An 18,719-nucleotide genomic window follows, 5' to 3' on the forward strand; every position below is an offset into this window, starting at 1 on the left:
CTCTAAAGGGCAGAAATCGCAGTACATTCCTAAATCTGTGGAATTAAGTGCTTTAAAACATCCAGCATGCGTACAAGGCAATAAGGTAGTGTAAGGGTTAGGCCTGGTTCACACTGACAGATGAAATGCCACATTTAACACACTGCAAACAACTGCAAAGAGATTTAGTGATAATGTCACTTGAGCAAATCATTGTTTTTGCTACACAAATCCAGTAAATCACTGCGCTTGCTCAGACCCTGTATAAAAGATCACAACACGCACATAGTGCCCAGCATTGTCTGTAACAAGCTATATCCAGCACCCCGTGCTGCACTCCTGGGGGTAGTGCCACCACCTTAATAGGGATCACAGTTTAACTTCCCCCGTTGTGGGAGCACTCACCAGAAGCACGTCTTGAAACACTGCACATCAAGTCTCTTTAAGTCAGCCAAGGAGGAGACCCAGATGTAAAAGCAGATAAATTTAATACCACTTGCAAGGTTACAGAAGTTGCACTGGCTCCATTATCATCCGTCTTCCCTGCTTCCTGATCGTGACGTCAGCGCGCTCCTCCAACACATAAATGTTAGTCCTCTCAGCTGCAATCTTTGTGTAGTGGTGTGTAGTTGCTGCTGTGCTTGTGCACATGTTTGCGGGAGGGCAGTCGATCGCGGTTTTCCAGCCCCTATGGTCAGGTTGAGGGAGTTCAATGACAGTTAAATGACCTAGAAAATACTGATTCTGCACTGAGGCTTTATACAAGGGGCAGTAGAGGATACAAGATGCCAGTAGTGGTGGTAAAGGATTATTGGGTTATGGTCAGTGCACTACTATGACCAGCAGACCTGTCTCCAACAGCTAAAGTGTGCACTGGACACACAAAACTTAAATAATAGGAAGAAAAAGAAAAGCAGCCCTTATGCTGGGTACACACGGTGCGTTCCCGCACTCGATGCCCCGTTTGATTCCCGGCCTCTCGATTATTTCCGAGCATTTCCGATCGCATTTCAATGATTCTCATGTAAAGTATGCCAAATCGACCTAACGATCCATTGAAACGCGAATCGGACATGTCGGAAATAATCGAGCAGCCGGGAATCAAGCGGGGAATCGAGTGCGGGAATGCACCGTGTGTACCCAGCATTAGAAGGGTTAACTACTGTAGCACTAACCACTGACTGCACCTGTCTGCAACAGCTAAAGTGCACTGTGTGGACACCAGGGCCGGATTTGTACTTTCCAGTGCCCTAGGCCTGCTGTCACCAGCCGCCCCCCCCACCACCACCACCAAAAAATATTCTGTACAACACTCTGACTAGCGATCACTGGTTTGAATGGGCTCATTTCAGTTGTGCTGCTCTGCCCCCCATTCAACAAATAATTCCTGTAATTCGCGCTCCTGCCTGAATGTGCACAGCAGCCGATAGTGTTCTGGGCATGCATACTTGAGAAATTACGCTGATGTATGTCTGGTACTTGTCAAGAATGCATAACACTGTATCGGCCTCGGTTGCTGTGCACATCTGGGCAGGTAAAACAGAAAGGACCGGCACCGCTGTCTTGTATCAAAGCTCTTTTAATAGCACCAAAGTGGCAGCAGTGACAGACTGCTGTTTCGGTTTACACCTTTATCAAACTGCTCAAAGCCAGTTTGATAAAGGTGTAAACCGAAACAGCAGTCTGTCACTGCTGCCACTTTGGTGCTATTAAAAGAGCTTTGATACAAGACAGCGGTGCCGGTCCTTTCTGTTTTATCTGGACTGCACTTCCCAGGAGGCACTGGGGAGAGACCTTGGGCACGCTGCATACTCTTTTTTGGAAACGGTGCTCCCTCTCTTTTGTTTATGTGCACATCTGGGCAGGAGCAGGAAATTACAGGGAGCGCGAGTGGTCACAACATGCACTGCTTCTTTGTCCTCTGTGCGACTGGCTGCAGTCAGAGCCACATACAGGTGACAGGGAGCGCGAGTGGCCAGAGCATGCGCTGCTTCTTTGTCCTCTGTGCGACTGGCTGCAGTTGGAGCCACAGACAGGTGACAGGGAGCGCGAGTGGTCACAGCATGCACTGCTTCTTTGTCCTCTGTGAGACTGGCTGCAGTCAGAGCCACAAACAGGTGGCAGGGCAGTGCAATGGAGAGAAGCCCATCCAAAACATAGAACAGGTAAGCAGCAAACATGCTTTCAAGACCCACTTTGGATTTTCTGTTGTAATTAGAGTGGACCTGAACTCAGAACTTCCTCTCTGCTCTAAAAGATACGCAACAACATAACCTTTAAAGAAAAAACATTTCTTTGTTACAGCTGATACAAATCCTGCAATAAATCTACAGTGTGTCTACTTCCCGCTTTCATGGAAGCAGCCATATTGTTAACATCCTGTGCTTTCAAATGAGCTTAGATGTTGTGGCAGTCAAGTGACACAGGGTAGAGATCAAATTACAACTTGTGATTAGACACAGATGAGGGGGGTTTAGACAGGCTCTCTAAATACATACATGGTACATTTCTCTGTTTTCCTTCTGTCCTGTGTAAGAGTTCAGCTCCACTTTAAAGCATCTGAATGACATGTATTTATATTTGCTGAAAAATCTATGTATCTTTTTTGAATGCTGAATGTACATATGGTGGTGTGCTCTACCATATGGACAGTATACGGTAACAAAGTGTGAAGAAGGTTTATTAGCAGAAAGCTTACTCTTCTTCTGTTAAGTCAATAAATGGAATCATCATGATTCAAAATTCACTGCTTTCACTGATGGCTAAGAGGGTACAATTCTCCACTGCTACAGGAAAGTAGAAGGATGCCAAACCATACACACTAGCATAGAGGTAGTAACAGCTCAGGTGACCGTTTAGCAATGAAAGGGAAGCAAACTACATTTTTATTCTGGCAGTTCTCATAGATGGTAGGAGCAGGACAGAAAATGAGTCAGGAAAGAGTTAATCGAAACAGGGAAGAGATCATGGCTAGCTAGGAAAACAAAAGAGAAACAGTCATAAATTAGGGTTATAAAGTAATTAACAACTGCAGAGGTCAGTGTCACAGCTGTAAAAGAGGTAAAAAAAACTAGCAGAGCTCACTGATGACTTAGTTCTATCTGATTTGTAATGTAAATCCCTGGTATTTCTCACATCCACTTGTACTGTATGTCCATCAATAGATCATCAGGTGATGGCAGATGATTGAATTTGTCATAACACATCAGGAAGTGAGAGAGAGAGAGAGAAGAAGGGATTGGGGAACTGTGGAATTCAGCTATTAGTGCAGAGCAGGGCGCTGGATGGCTGTGCTGCGGGACCAGACCAGATGATTTACTTTGACATATGACCTCTTCTCTCTCCAAGTCTTGCTGCCCTTCTTATCTTATCTGATTTTATCGCCCTAGGCCATGGCCTTTTCTGGCCTTCCCAGAAATCTGGCCCTGGTGGCCACATTGAAGAACAATATCACAAGATCAAAACACAGTCTTTAGAAGAGCCCTTGCGGTTATGTGGATGGTGAACACAGGCCTAACTAACGCTTTCCCTAATAGCAATACAGCTCTGTCCCCAGTCTTCTTCACAGCAGCTACAGTCAGAGTGTAAAATGGTTGCTGTGCTGCCTTTCTGATATGTGTGTGTGTTTGTGTGTGTGTGTGTGTGTGTGGGGGGGGGGTCCAAATGGGAGGCATAGCTGGCTGCCATGTGTATGCTGACTCTGAGGTGAGGGGTCAATGTTTGGCTCCATTATAATGTATGGGGGGCGGGTCAAACACACTATATTTTCTTCAATAGACATAACGTTGTTCACCATGAACTATTCACAGAGGTGAACAGTTCGAGCCATCTCTAATCTGGAGTCGGGAAGGAATTTTTCCCTTTTGGGGCTAATTGGACCATGCCTTGTAAGGGTTTTTCGCCTTCCTCTGGATCAACAGGGATATGTGAGGGAGCAGGCTGGTGTTGTACTTTATTTCCTGGTTGAACTCGATGGACTCATGTCTTTTTTTTTTAACCTAAATAACTATGTAAGGTTACGAGCAGCCCACCATAATTAAGTAAATGCTCTCAGCCCCAACCCCCCCCCCCAAAAAAAACAAAAGCCCACAGCATTTATAAACCTCCCTTTTATGGTTGTCACAATTTTAAAAAGAAGTTCCAGGTGTAGTTGGCATTTAAGGCCAGTGTTTCTATATTTTTGCATGCTGGTCTATAAGACTTTACATCCGCCTTCTCAATTCAAAAATAAATGAATAAATTCTGCTCACTGTTAAGTCCCCTTGCGATGGCAGCCAGTGCTGGCAATCCATTGAAGTGGATATAACAAAGCCTGGAGTGCACAGAGTCCTGCAATATCATTCTGCAAGCTGAAGATTATTTTAATGGAACCTGAGAAACAATGTGTTTCCAACACAAAGGACTCCAATTTGTAGTACAGTGTTTGCTGCTTGCTGTGATAATAATAGTATGAATTTGCATCCATACATGCTATCTCAGTAACCATATCCCTGGTAAGATGCTTAAGGGATCAGGGACGCTGTTTGTTTGTTTTGTCATTGCTATTTTTGTTTGTGTGCATTAATCTGACCTATATGGTTTGCAGAGTTGTTTTTTCTTATTAAGCAGCTAGCTGATGCAGCATGTAGTGTTTCTGGGTAAGCTTGCTTGCATAGAGACATATACAGCGTACCATAGTAACAAGTGATGGGCAACGCGTGGATTATAGGGAGACTCATGGCATTCTCAGCTGTGGACAGCCTACGTAACGCTGAGGTAAGAGCACAGCAGCAATTTTCACATTCTGCTATATATATATATATATATATATATATATATATATATATATATATATACCGGTATATATATATATATATAAAATTTGATTTATTCCATGGCGCTGTACAAAGAAAGAAATTAGTGCCAAAATACAGAATTGATACAAAATACAGCATTGGTAATGACAGTGACAAAAGTAACATTGTGAATAAAATGTATAATGAATTCCAAGACACAAACGGGGGAGAGAGCCCTGCCCTTGTGAGCTTACAATCTAAAGGAATGGGGGGAAACAAAAGATGGGATACTATACAATAACCATACCTAGTAGTGTGTTTTAGGATATCTAGTAGGAGTGCAACTTGGCTTTAGGACAAAGGGGGAAATGGCCTGAGGTAGAGCGTATGCTTATTGGAACAAGTGAGTGTAGCTAGGGTTTTCAGTGCCTGGAGACAGACAGTTTTTGTGCCACCCCCCTCTGGAAAAAAGGGGCGTGGCACACATCTGAATGTGGTTGTGGTTATGGGTGGAGTCAAATGTACAAATGCTGTTTAGATAACGAAATGTGCCTCCTTCCCAGTTCAGATAGCCAGATGTGCCCCCCTTTAAATAGCCAAATATGCACCCTTTAGATAGCCAGATGTGCTCCCCTTCCCTCCATTTAGATAGCCAGGAGTGCCCCCCTACAGATGTGCCCCGCTTTATCTGCTGTTAATGCTTCTGCACTCCTCTGCAGATAGAGGGACAGAAGCAGGGGCACTTCAGGCAGCCAACAAGCCGCCTCTCATGCAGGTGGGGGTGCAATGGCTGTGCTGAGCGCCCTTACAGTGCTGTACCGGGGGACAAGTGTTCCCCCCCATGCCCACCCATAGCTACGCCTCTGAGGGGGACGGATGTGTAGTGGGAGGAGGGGTATATATATATATATAGAGAGAGAGAGAGAGAAAAAGAGTATACGTTTTCCTTTTTGTAGAGAGAGTTTTAAAAGTGAACCTCTGGCTTAAAGAAGATCTGTAAGAACCCGCCTCCTCCCCCCAGGGGATACTTACTTTGGGAGGGGGAAGCCTCTGGATCCTAATTAGGTATGCTTTCAAATGCTAATTTCCGATTCTGCGGAAATTCCAATTTCCATTTTTACCATTTTACATTTTTACATTTTTACGATGCTTGAGAAGTATTTTATCAGAGAATGCAAAAAATTAAGAAACAAGAATCAGAAAAACGGAAATCAATCTAGTGATTGGTCTGACTCTGAAATTAAAATTAGGCAGAAAAATAATTCTCTGATTGGTCCTCTGCTTCCAAGTTCTGGGATTGGGCTAAAATTACTGAGTTGCAGTAAGTTGGATTTCAGTGGACTTCCGATTTTCGCTTTCCAAATTCCGCTCAGAAATGCGGTTTTCCGATCGAAAATGCAAAAATTTCAATTCCGCGGAATCCGAATGAGCATCCCCTAATCCTAATGAGGCTTCTTAAGCCTTGGTGATCCAGCGCTGGAAGCCTCTGAACACCAGTGAGGTAAATATTTGCATCCCGTAATCCAGCGCAGGCGCAGTAGTGGCTTTCAGAGCTGGCTCAGGCGGAAATAGCGGAGCCTGATCAGGTCCATTCTGCTTCGCAGGAGCAGGCAACTTGCGCCAGTGCAGTAGAGCAGACCCAATTGGGCTTGGCTATTTTTGCCTGAGCCTGATCAGAAAGCTGCTGCTATGCCTGGCCTGGAGCCGGGGAAGGTAAATATCGCATTTCCCTCTCGAGGTAAGTATAGGGGGTTCTTACAGATGCTCTTTAATAACAAAGTTACATACTCACCCACGTAGAGAAAACCCTCCATGTAAGAGTGTGGCTGTAATGCGCATGTGCAGTAAGACCATGATTGTACACTGATTGGATTGCACTTTCCAGAATATATCCAATATACTTTTGTCCATTTGGAGGGATCCTGCACAGAAGCAGTGGGCTCCAAGATGGATCAGGAAGCCTCTGGACTAATAGAGGATCCCGTCTACATGGCTCTCTTTACAAGTAGCTCCTTATAAACTACGGTATGTTGTTCCATGTAGCATGAAGACCAACAGATTATGAATACTATGAACAGATCATGTAGGTAACCATCACACTACATGGAAGTGGTAAAATTGGCCAATCAAGACTAGATGTGTGTACGCACATTTAGTGATCAGCAGGTGAATTGACACCCACCCCAACCCAATAAATAAATAAAATAAATCAATAAAACGTCAAATTGTTATGTGCCCAGACTGACTTCATTGACAAAATGACTTTGCTGCTTACAAGATATAGTGCAAACCATAAGCCAATCATGTAATGCATAAAAAAGAGGAGACAAGACTGAAATAAACCTTTCCTTGAAGTCCGGATCAACATTAATCAAAGCAGGGGCATAACAAGGTCCCACCGGGCCCCCCTGCAGAAATACTAAGTGAGCCTCCCCTCGGGGCCCGCTTGGGGCCGTTTTGGGGGGCTGAAGGGGACGCAGCATGAGGGGAAACCCAGGCCGCACTTCTGCGGGGAGGGGAATGGTCCTCCCCCTCCCTCGCCCCTGTTCTCCCCTCTGCGCTCCCCTCCAGCGTTGAATAGTTTGTGTATGCAGGCGGCGGGCAGCGGCAGATACATACCTTCAGTGCGCTCCAGCATGGATGTTCCTCTCTCTAGCCTCTGACGCGACGTCCTGTTTATACAGGAAGTCGCATGAGACACTAGAGGGAGAAACGTCCATGCTGGAACGCACGGAAGGTATGTATCTGCCGCTGCCCGCCGCCTGCATACACAAACTATTCAACGCTGTAGGGGAGCGCAGGGGGGAGAGCCCGAGCTGAGGGGGGGACCATCCCCCTCCCCGCCGAAGTGCAGCATGGCTTTCCCCTCATGCCGCATCCCCTCCAGCCCCCCAAGCGGGCTCCCGAGGGGAGCCCGGGCCCCCCCGCGGGGCAGGTGCTGCAGGCCCTATTGTTACGCCAGTGAATCAAAGCCTTACACAGAAATTAATAACAAATTAGGATTAATAGCACGCTTATACAAACAAAGAAGTGTTATGAAATCACTTCTGTGTGGCAACTGTTTCAGATGACAAGTGGGGGCACAATGAAATACAGGGAATTATCATGGTGATGACCTCAAAAGCAAGATGGCAACTCCCACGTTGAACATTACATTAAAATAAAAAAAAAAACTGGAACTACAGCAAACCATATTGATTTATATTTGGAGACGAGATGTTTTTGCATGCTGTGTAGCGTTAATGAAATATTAGCGACAACAAGCAGGTGGTTTCGGTACATGGCACTCAGTGCTAGGCGGCAAAACCAGGCACCCCATAGCAGCAATGTATGTCATACTGCGTGAGGCGTGTAAGAGTAATTCGGTGACGTACTAATACATACACGAGAGGGGTAGTACTTTACACACTTAGAAAAGGATCCTGAAATCTAAGTTGCAAGTTGAGTGCTGGTTCACACTGGGTGTTTTTTCGCGTACGTACAAAAAGGGCGCCCGGACAAAAAGGGCGCGGGGTGTAAACTCTAAATAATAATTAATCATTAATAGGGTTTATAAAAATAGTGTGCTATATTTCGTTTACAAATAAGGTTTAACAAAATTATAAATCATTAAATAATGTTTATGAAGTCAGAAATTGTGAAAACGTTATTCTTCCCTGTTTCTAAAGTTAAACTTATAATTACGTTTATGAAAAAAACAATAATATATGTTTAATTGTTATAATTCTATATTATTGTGAATAACCTTCATTTACGGTTTGTTCTTATAATAAAATCTGAAAATATTCTTTATAACGATGATATAAATATAACTACGTTCGTAATAAGTGTTGTAAAACATTAGTAATTATTACTAAAATTTTATGAAAACTTTACCTAAGCCTACTCTTACACAGAACCCTCCCTGTACCTATCCCTAACCCCTAGACCCCCCTGGTGGTGCCTAAACCTAAGACCCCCCTGTTGGTGCCTAAACCTAAGACCCCCCTGTTGGTGCCTAAACCTTAGCCCCCCCTGTTGGTGCCTAAACCTAAGACCCCCCTGTTGGTGCCTAAACCTAAGACCCCCCTGTTGGTGCCTAAACCTAAGACCCCCCTGTTGGTGCCTAAACCTAAGACCCCCCTGTTGGTGCCTAAACCTAAGACCCCCCTGTTGGTGCCTAAACCTAAGACCCCCCTGTTGGTGCCTAAACCTAAGACCCCCCTGTTGGTGCCTAAACCTAAGACCCCCCTGTTGGTGCCTAAACCTAAGACCCCCCTGTTGGTGCCTAAACCTAAGACCCCCCTGTTGGTGCCTAAACCTAAGACCCCCCTGTTGGTGCCTAAACCTAAGACCCCCCCTTTTGGTGCCTAAGTAACCCTCCCTGTACCTACCCCTAACCCCTAGACCCCCCTGTTGGTGCCTAAACCTAAGACCCCCCTGGTGGTGCCTAAACCTAAGACCCCCCTTTATTATGTGGATAATAATGTTTTACTAATTGTGGATGCAAAAAATATTTTGCAATTTACGTTACGTACTGATCGCTTTATTTTGTGAATAATAATGTTTTACAAACAGTATGGGATAAAACTTTAAATAATGTTTTAATTAGTTAAATAAGATAAATATGTTTAGTATATTTATAAACGTTATTCTGCATGGGTGCATTTTATAAACGTAAATCACCACAAGCACACTTATAAATCATTAAAAATCTCCTGGCGCCAGTTGTAAACGTTATTTATGTCCTGCGCCCTTTTTTCCTGCTCGGCGCCCATTAAACGCTATTTATTATGAGAGTGAATGGCGGCGCCCTTTTTGTCCACTAGCGGCATGCGCCCTTTTTTCCCGCTTCCGTTTTTTCAGTGATTTTGCCAGCGTTTCTGATCCGCAAAAGTGCAAGAGCAATGTAAATTCAATGGAAATATTCACATTGAAGCGATTTTGTAAATTGCAAGCACGGTGCAGGCAGCATTTTGGGAACGAATGCGCTCCCATGCAAAGTATGCAGTCACTTCTTAATCGCTTTTAAAATGTAGTATGCAGCGTTTTGTGAAAGCTTTCAAATAAAAACTACTGACCACCACAGGCTCAATCGCTAAATGCGAAACACTCCAACATTATTTTTTTCACTTAACACAAAATCGCTGCAAAAGCACTGAAAAATCACTGCAGAATCGCTGTACAAAAATGAACAAAAAATCAATTGCATCTTTGTTTTGCAATTGTCAGCATAAACCAAACCTTATGATAGGTTAAGTTACCAAAATATAAGACTTGTAAAAAACAAAAACAAAAAAAGGACAAAATTAAAAAAAAAAAATACATAAAAAGCGACCTTAGGGATTTTTTAATATGTATGTCATGAGGGTATGTTACTGTTATTTTTTCACATAATGGCTTGTAATTATTGACAGGGTTCAGTCTGAAAGCAAAAAACACAATAAAAAATATACCTTATTTCAAATAGCATGCTAAATGCTATACCTTGTATAGGGACATAATTTAAATGTTTTAATAACCAGGACAAATGGGCAAATAAAATGTGTTGGTTTTATTTGCAGTAGCATTGTTTATTTTAAAACTGTAGGGGATGGAATTGGAGAAATAGAGTATTTTAAATTTTTCTTGTTTTTCCCTTTAAAATATATACAAAATAAAGTAATTACTGAAAATAAATCTTGCCCACAAAAAGCCTAATTTGTGGTGAAAAAAAAAACAAGATAAAGATCATTTAGATGTGAGAAGTAGTAATAAAGTTATTGGTGAATGAATGAAAGCAGAGCTTGAAATGTGAAAATTGCTCAATGCTATAAGGTGAAAACAACCCTCGGGTGGAAGTGGTTAAAAAAAGGCAAAATGCAGATGCGTGAAAAAACACACCCACAAACGCAATCACAGACAAAACCACAATTCCGAAATATGGAAAACATAGAAAGAAACACATATATCTGAAAACTCAGTGTTTAATGCACAGACAAGTGTGCTCCCAACACCTAAAGGTGGCCACACACCATACAATAAAATGATCCGATTTTATATAAATGTGATCGGATCTCCCCCAAAAATCAAAAGCTTTTTTTTCATTCGACTGAAAAATCCGATCGTATTTCCTGTTTTTTCCATTTTTATCGAACCGGAATACTGGAAATGTTTCTTCAATTTTTCTAAAGATTGTAAGGTGTGTGTTAGATTGGCAGTTTATTAATATACACCCAGCAATTTTCTCAGTTTTCAATCATTTTTATCATAACTGGGGAAAAATTTAACATATGTGTGTGGTACATTGGTCATATTTTTGAAATGTTACAATCAGTTAGAAATATTGATTGCAATTCTTGAATTTAAAGTGGTCTGAAAGCCAGCTTTTCTACTTTGCTCTAAAAGATTCCTCACAGCTTGAAAGCTACTATCCCAGAACTATTTTTTTAGCAGAACATCACTGAAATGGTTAAACAAAGCACTTTGTCCTGCTATTCAGCTTCAAATCCGCATCCAAACTGGAGATAACAGTATCTTTGTTTACATTCCAATGTTGATACATTTGTCTGTAACAAGTAAAAAACACTTTCTGGGAAGCTGTCTCTGCTTCAGGCACACACAGAGTTTAGAACAACTCATTAGAAGATTTTAATATATAATAAAAAGCAGTAGGAATAAAATGCAATGGAAGCTTTCAGGGCAAGAAAAACTACACTTTGGAAACTTGTAATTTGTAAACAGACAATATTACTTGTGCACAAAAGCAAATATGATAACTGTATGAATAATAAAAAGTAGAAAAACACATTTTTATTGAATGTTATGTCGGCGTTTCAGACCACTTTAACAGATATTTAAAGCATTGTATGGTGTGTGGCCACCTTTAGGGCCATTTACACTGTGCTCGGCATACATCTTGCGAGACGCGATGTTGGCACCACTGTGATGCAAGATGCATCCAAATCTCTTCAGCCGTACCATGCATGGCTATAGGAATTTGCATGCATGATGCAGAAAACTGCAGCATGCTGGCTGATTTTTGTGAATCAGGCAGCAGCCTCAATAGGCTGTGTTTCCCAGTCGCATGCTGCAAATACTATTCTGTAGAAACGGGCCGTCATGGTAACAGCGCTTTATTTAAATCAACTTCAATATTTTGGTCTCTGGTCCTTTATGACCGTCACTGACACTGTAGGCATATTTACAGCTATGAAAGGCAAATCTCACACATTCTCATTTATACATTACATTGAGATTAAGTCGCTATCTCAGCTGAAGTGAAATAACAGGCCAGGCCTACCTGATAAGGGATCTGTGTTGCAGCGTAATACATTTGCATGAATTGTTGTTGTTCCTCATTTGTGCTGCTCCGTTTCCCAGCTGGAAGCAATAAGATCAGCCCGTGAAATATCATGTCAATGGACTGGGAAATATCTAAATATAACCGGGCAAACAAAAGAGACTGCATTTGTTGTGAGGTTTATAAAGTAAAATGAAACTGAAAAATTCTTTGATACGGTTCTCTAATTCATTCAACGTTACAGTAACAGGAAGAGACGGATAAATCCAATAAGGGACAGATAAATTATGTTTTTTTCTCAGTTCAATCCACTGGCGGGCAGCCTGTTATTATATAACTAGTAAGGTCCCCGAGAATAAGAGGAATATTTATAACAGTGTTTCTTCTTCTCTGCCAGCCTGAAATTAAAGTGAACCCGAGGTGAGAGTGATATGGAAGCTGCCATATTTATTTCCTTTTAAGTAATACCAGTTGCCTGGCTATTCTGCTGATCATCTGCCTCTAATACTTTTAGCCATAGACTCTGAACAAGCATGCAGCAGATCAGGAGTTTATGACATACAGTATAATCAGTGTTCCCCAACCCTGTCCTCAAGGCCCACCAACAGTGTATGTTTTGTGGAAATCCACACAGGTATTTGATCAGCTCTGCTGAGACACTAATTACCTCACCTGAGAATGTTTGTGGTTTTCTGCAAAACATGTACTGTTGGTGGGCCTTGAGGACAGGGTTGGGGAACTATGCCGTATATCGTCGAATATGAGTCGATCTCGTGTATAACTCCAATATTTCACCCTCTTAAAGTGAACCTCCAGACTAAAAATCTACTCTGCAGCACTGAAAAGGCTTGGTGTTTCTTTGAGGGCCCGTTCACACCTATAATCGCAAAACGTCGGTGATTACCGCCAGCGTTTTGGTGGCACACCAAAAATGGGGGGCTGCAGCGTGCGTAGCGTGCCGCGGAGAAAAATGGGGGGACTGCGCCACACCGTAAAATGGGCGTGGCCATGACATTGTATGGGCGGAGCTAGCATAATGATGTAACAGCGAGGCATAAGAAAGCAGTGTTTACGCCATGGAGGATTCGCATCATGGGTGTGCAGAAACTGTGTGATGCTATTTAATAGTATACCGTAACCCCAAAGCAGCAAACATAGCCAACTATGACCATTAAATAATAAATGCAGCAACAGTTACCCCAGACACCAGAAAATAAATGCAATGTGGGCAACATGTCAGCACAAAATAAACGCAATGGGCAACATCCCAGCACAAAATAAAACGCAATGTGGGCAACATGTCAGCAGAAAATAACGCAATGGGCAAAATGTCAGCACAAAATAAACGCAATGTGGGCAACATGTCAGCAGAAAATAAACGCAATGGGCAACATGTCAGCACAAAATAAACGCAATGTGGGCAACATGTCAGCAGAAAATAAACGCAATGGGCAAAATGTCAGCACAAAATAAACGCAATGTGTGCAACATGTCAGCACAAAATAAACGCAATGTGAGCAACATTTCAGCACAAAATTAACGCAATATGAGCAACGTGTCAGCACAAAATAAACGCAATGTGAGCAACGTGTCAGCACAAAATAAACGCAATGTGAGCAACATGTCAGCACAAAATAAACGCAATGTGAGCAACATGTCAGCACAAAATAAACGAAATGTGAGAAACATGAGCAATGTTGCTATTTTTGCAGATGATACAAAATTGTGCAGAATCATCAACTCTCAGGAAGATAGTGTCATATTGCAACAGGATCTGGATAGGATGGCTATATGGGCACATACATGGCAGATGAAATTCATTGTTGACAAATGTAAAGTCATGCATTTTGGTCGTACCAATGGTCTAGCACCATACAAAATAAATGGGATACAGTTGGGGACATCAAACTTGGAGAAAGACTTAGGAGTACTCATCGACAACAAGTTAAAGGGACACTTAAGTCAAACAAAAAAAATGAGTTTTACTCACCTAGGGCTTCCAATAGCCCCCTGCAGCTGTCCGGTACCCTCGCCATCTCCCTCCGATCCTCCTGGACCCACCGGCATACACTTCCTGTTTCGGTGACAGGAGCTGACAGGCTGGGGACGCGAGTGATTCTTCGCGTTACTGGCCACAATAGCGCCATCTAAGCTGCTATAGCATATATCATATACCATATAGCAGCATAGAGGGTGCTAATGTGTCTGGGAACGCGAAGTATCACTCGCGTCCCCAGCCTGTCAGCTCCTGTCACCGAAACAGGAAGTGGCTGCCGGCGGGGCCAGGAGGATCGGAGGGAGACGACGAGGGTACCGGACAGCTGCAGGGGGCTATTGGAAGCCCTAGGTGAGTAAAACTCATTTTTTTTTGTTTGACTTAAGTGTCCCTTTAAATAATCGTACTCAATGCCAAGCCACTGCAGCTAAAGCTAACAAAATTTTGGGATGCATTAAAAGGGAAATAAAAACTCGAGATGCTCGCATAATATTGCCCCTGTTTAACTCTCTAGTAAGACCACATCTGGAATATGGAATTCAGTTCTGGGCACCACATTACAAAAAAGATATTGCAGTTTTAGAGCAGGTGCAGAGACGAGCAACAAAATTGATCCGTGGGATGGAAGGTCTCGCTTACCAAGAAAGGTTAGATAAACTGGGTTTATTTAGTCTAGAGAAAAGACGCCTTAGAGGAGATCTAATTAACATGTATAAATACATCAGAGGGCAATATAATAGCTTGGCGGATGAGCTTTTTGTCCCTAGGCCTTCTCAAAGGACTAGAGGACATGATCTGCGCATAGAGGAAAAACGTTTTAGCCATTTATTTAGGAAAGGGTTCTTTACAGTAAGAGTGATAAAGATGTGGAATGCATTGCCACAGGAAGTAGTTATGGCAAACTCTATACCTGCATTTGAAGGGGGCTTAGATGCTTTCCTTGCGTTGAAAGACATCCATGGCTACAATTACTAGGTTATGCCTAATGATGTTGATCCAGGGATTTTATCTGATTGCCAACTGGAGTCGGGAAGGAATTTTTCCCTTTTGGGGCTAATTGGACCATGCCTTGTAAGGGTTTTTTCGCCTTCCTCTGGATCAACAGGGATATGTGAGGGAGCAGGCTGGAGTTGTACTTTGTACTGGTTGAACTCGATGGACGTATGTCTTTTTTCAACCAAAATAACTATGTAACTATGACAGCACAAAATAAACGCAATGTGAGTAACATGTCAGCACAAAATAAACGCAATGTGAGAAACATGGCAGCACAAAATAAACGCAATGTGAGAAACATGTCAGCACAAAATAAACGCAATGTGAGAAACATGTCAGCACAAAATAAATGCAATGTGAGCAACATGTCAGCACAAAATAAACGCAATGTGAGAAACATGTCAGCACAAAATAAACGCAATGTGGGAACATGTCAGCACAAAATATACGCAATGTGAGAAACATGTCAGCACAAAATAAACGCAATTTGGGCAGCATTTCACCTGGAAAAAAAAAAGCATTTACTCACCTGACTGAAGTCTCCTCTCGCTCCTGGCCGGCCTCTGGCGTGCTGCTCCCGGGACCATCTTGCTCCTTCTGCAGTCTCCCGCAATGACAGGCAGAGCAGGGCTACGGCAAGATGGTGCCCGAAGCCCTGTACTGGAGACACAAATTGTCTCCAGTACAGGGCTTCGGCAGCCATCTTCCTCGCAGCCGCTGCGATTTTGATCGTGAAAATATCGAAAACTAAAAGGCGTAGGGCGGCGGTTTATGTGTCGTTGGAAAGAGGAGAAAAAGAGCTTTAAAATGGTATGCATCTTTCCATAGTTTCTGCACTGCTCGGAGTCCCTTAAAGGAAAGAATGTTTTAGGCCAGGGTCAGACTTATTTGAATCGCATGCAAAAACGCACATAATGATAGTCTATGGGCTGCATAAAAAATGCATTTCAACTCTCAACTTGTTCATTCTTTCTGAATACTGTATGCAGAAGGCAATGCTTTTCTATGGTGAAAAAAAAATGCATTTTGCGTTGCGTTTTTGCCCAAATAAGGTAACAACTAATTTGAAAATTATTTATTTATACTCGATATTAAAAAATGGAAATGCGTAAAAAACGCATAAAAATGCACACAGAAAAACGCAAATGCAGAATAAGACGCAAAAAAATGGCCATAGCAGAAAACTTTTGGTTTTCTGCTTGGACAAGTGTGACCTTAGCCTTAGACTGCTTTTCCACTTCCTGCGACACACTCAAAAATGTGGAACTGTAGTGTCTTGCTGAATGCTTTGCTCCTTTTCCATTAGCGCCGTGATTTGTTTTTGCCCAATTTTTTCACAAGTGCAATCGTATGCATGCATGTTTTACGGTGCAATCAGTTATGTTCCTGAAGGTTCGCAACGCAATCACAGCAAGTGGAAAAAGCAGGTTGCGTTATCGCGATTGCACTTGCAAGTGGAAAAGTAGCCTAATGCCTCTACGTTCCCAATTCCTTTTCAGCCACCTCAAAAATGGTTGTTATTGTATTTCCAACGCAAAGAACGGCTCTTGAGGTAGCCATACACTATTAAAGTGGTATTATATTCAAATTTCATCTATGGTGCAAAGCATTAAACACAGCATAATAATAACAGCTAAAACCATATGACTATTTTTCTAGATACTTGACAGGTTAAAACTCCAGCTTTTTATCTCATTTAGCTGCTAATTGGGTAAGCTTGCCTTTGTTGACCAGCATTATCCGATTGTTTTAGAAGTGTAATGCTGGGAATACACCATGCAATTTTCTGTCAGATAGATGGGTCAATAGATAATTTCGGACAGATCGATTTGTATAGAAGCGATCAGAAAATTGAGCAGAAAAATGATCAAAATCAGATCGGATCTGTCAAGCTACAAAAATGTGCATACACAATTTGCATAATCCTGCATAAATTATTTGCAAATCATTAACCATCAACTATTTGCTATTAATTCTCACATCCTGCTGCGCCAAACCAAAAGTCAGACTAGAAATGATTAATTTTTGTATCAACAAGTTGGATTTTTTTATAGAGCCCAAACTTGCTGTTGAGAAGTTTTGGCCCAGGGACCGAATTCTCTCTCGTTACCAGAACAGATCCCTGGTGAAATGAGAGGCAGGTTCCTTGATAACGTAACAGCGCAAAACGGCACTGGAGATTTGGGTGCCGCCCTAGGCCATAATGGGAATTACGACTACAGCAGCGCTCAGACAATAATTTGGGGGCCGTCAAAAGACAGAGCCCAAACTACTGTAAAAACAATAACATTCGGACGCCAGCAGTAGTTGGCAGCAGAAATACTTTCCCCTAAGTCCATGGCCTGGAGGGGGAATAGTAATTAACGCCGCCGGGACTCTTGCAGGAGCATGGTGAAACTATTTTTTTTTCCTCACCCTGCACCCAACTTTCTCAGCGGGGTCTCTGTATGTATACAAAGAGAACTGCTGTGATTTCAGTATACAATGTGTGGGTGCTCAGATCTTGCTTTGTTGAATGACTTCTCTGCTCAGGTAGTGAAGGACTGCAGCTTGACACTGAGTGTTGTATTAAGCAACACATAAAGATGCCCTTGGATATAGTCAGTTTTCAAATGCTCTAGAAATGCAGCTTCTTTGAGTAACTAATCCAGATATAATGGTGATTCTTGAACAGTTCAGAGATACATGGACTCCTTTATGTCACTCACAGTGACCTCCTCCCAGCTAGTCATTCACTCTAGTGTCCTCTTGTCTTCACCGCCTCCACAGCATCTTTCTTCACTAATCTCCAAAGCCCACCTCACTACCTGCAACCTCAACCTCCGATCCTCTCATATCCTCCCCCAGCTTTCCTCCTCCATCTTCCTGCATGACATCTCTTTTCAATGTCTCGTTCTCTCTACATTGGCATCTGCAAACTCACATTCAAAAAAACAATAATAACACCATTAATCAAAATCCCTCCCTTGGCGGCCAGTTACTCAGAGGATCCAGTTTAAACTCCTAACAGTCTCTTACAATTTGACCATCTCAGTACTCTCTTCACGTGCCCACTGCCCAGGCATTTGCCAGTTTTCTGCATGGTGCAGATGGTAGGGTGGATGTCCCTGGGATCTTGGTGACTCCTACACACACACAACTTAGCGATATCATTGGTCACTGAAGTGGCAATAAGCAATAGACATCATTAGAAGAAAAGTAGTCCTTTTTTTTTTTTGGTCATTTTTTGCCTTCTCTGATTGGCCAAATACTTTTTAGTTGACTCTGCATTTTCTGATTGGTCCAATGCTTCCGAGTTCTGTGATTGGGGTAAAATCACCAATTTGCAGTACCACGGTATTTCTGCAGAAATCCGATTTCCAAGGGGTCTTTTTGAGGTCATTTTTTTGCATGCCCTGATTGGCCAACTACTTACAAGTTAACTCTGCGTTAACGTTTGCTAACCATGACTCACTAATCCCGGTTTGTCTGCCTCGGTAAGCTTTCGGTGCTCTCTATATTTCACCTTTCTGGCACTACTTTGCACTTTTCTCTTTACTGCTTTTTGCACTTGTCACTTTACAATCCGCTATGGATTCCTCTACATATGAATTGTTTATCTATTGATCACGCTAATTTGCACTATATTGTATGCACTTTATGTTTGAGTACTGTAGCTTGTCCGGGTGAGCAATTGGGACTGCAGGGAACTGTTGACCATTTTTTAATTCCC

General features: G+C 42.5%; 1 long non-coding RNA gene across 1 annotated transcript; it reads right to left on the reverse strand.

Annotated features, from left to right (window-relative positions):
- Window positions 1-505: 505 nt before the first annotated feature.
- LOC137545813 (uncharacterized) lies at window positions 506-17,991 on the reverse strand. The gene is made up of 3 exons (XR_011026108.1): window positions 17,931-17,991; window positions 12,016-12,149; window positions 506-667 (listed from the first exon to the last, which is right to left on the reverse strand). It is a non-coding gene; the product is annotated as an uncharacterized lncRNA (long non-coding RNA).
- Window positions 17,992-18,719: the final 728 nt, after the last annotated feature.

This window comes from Hyperolius riggenbachi, chromosome 1 (genome assembly GCF_040937935.1).
Source record: "Hyperolius riggenbachi isolate aHypRig1 chromosome 1, aHypRig1.pri, whole genome shotgun sequence".
Taxonomy (NCBI): Eukaryota; Metazoa; Chordata; class Amphibia; order Anura; family Hyperoliidae; genus Hyperolius; species Hyperolius riggenbachi.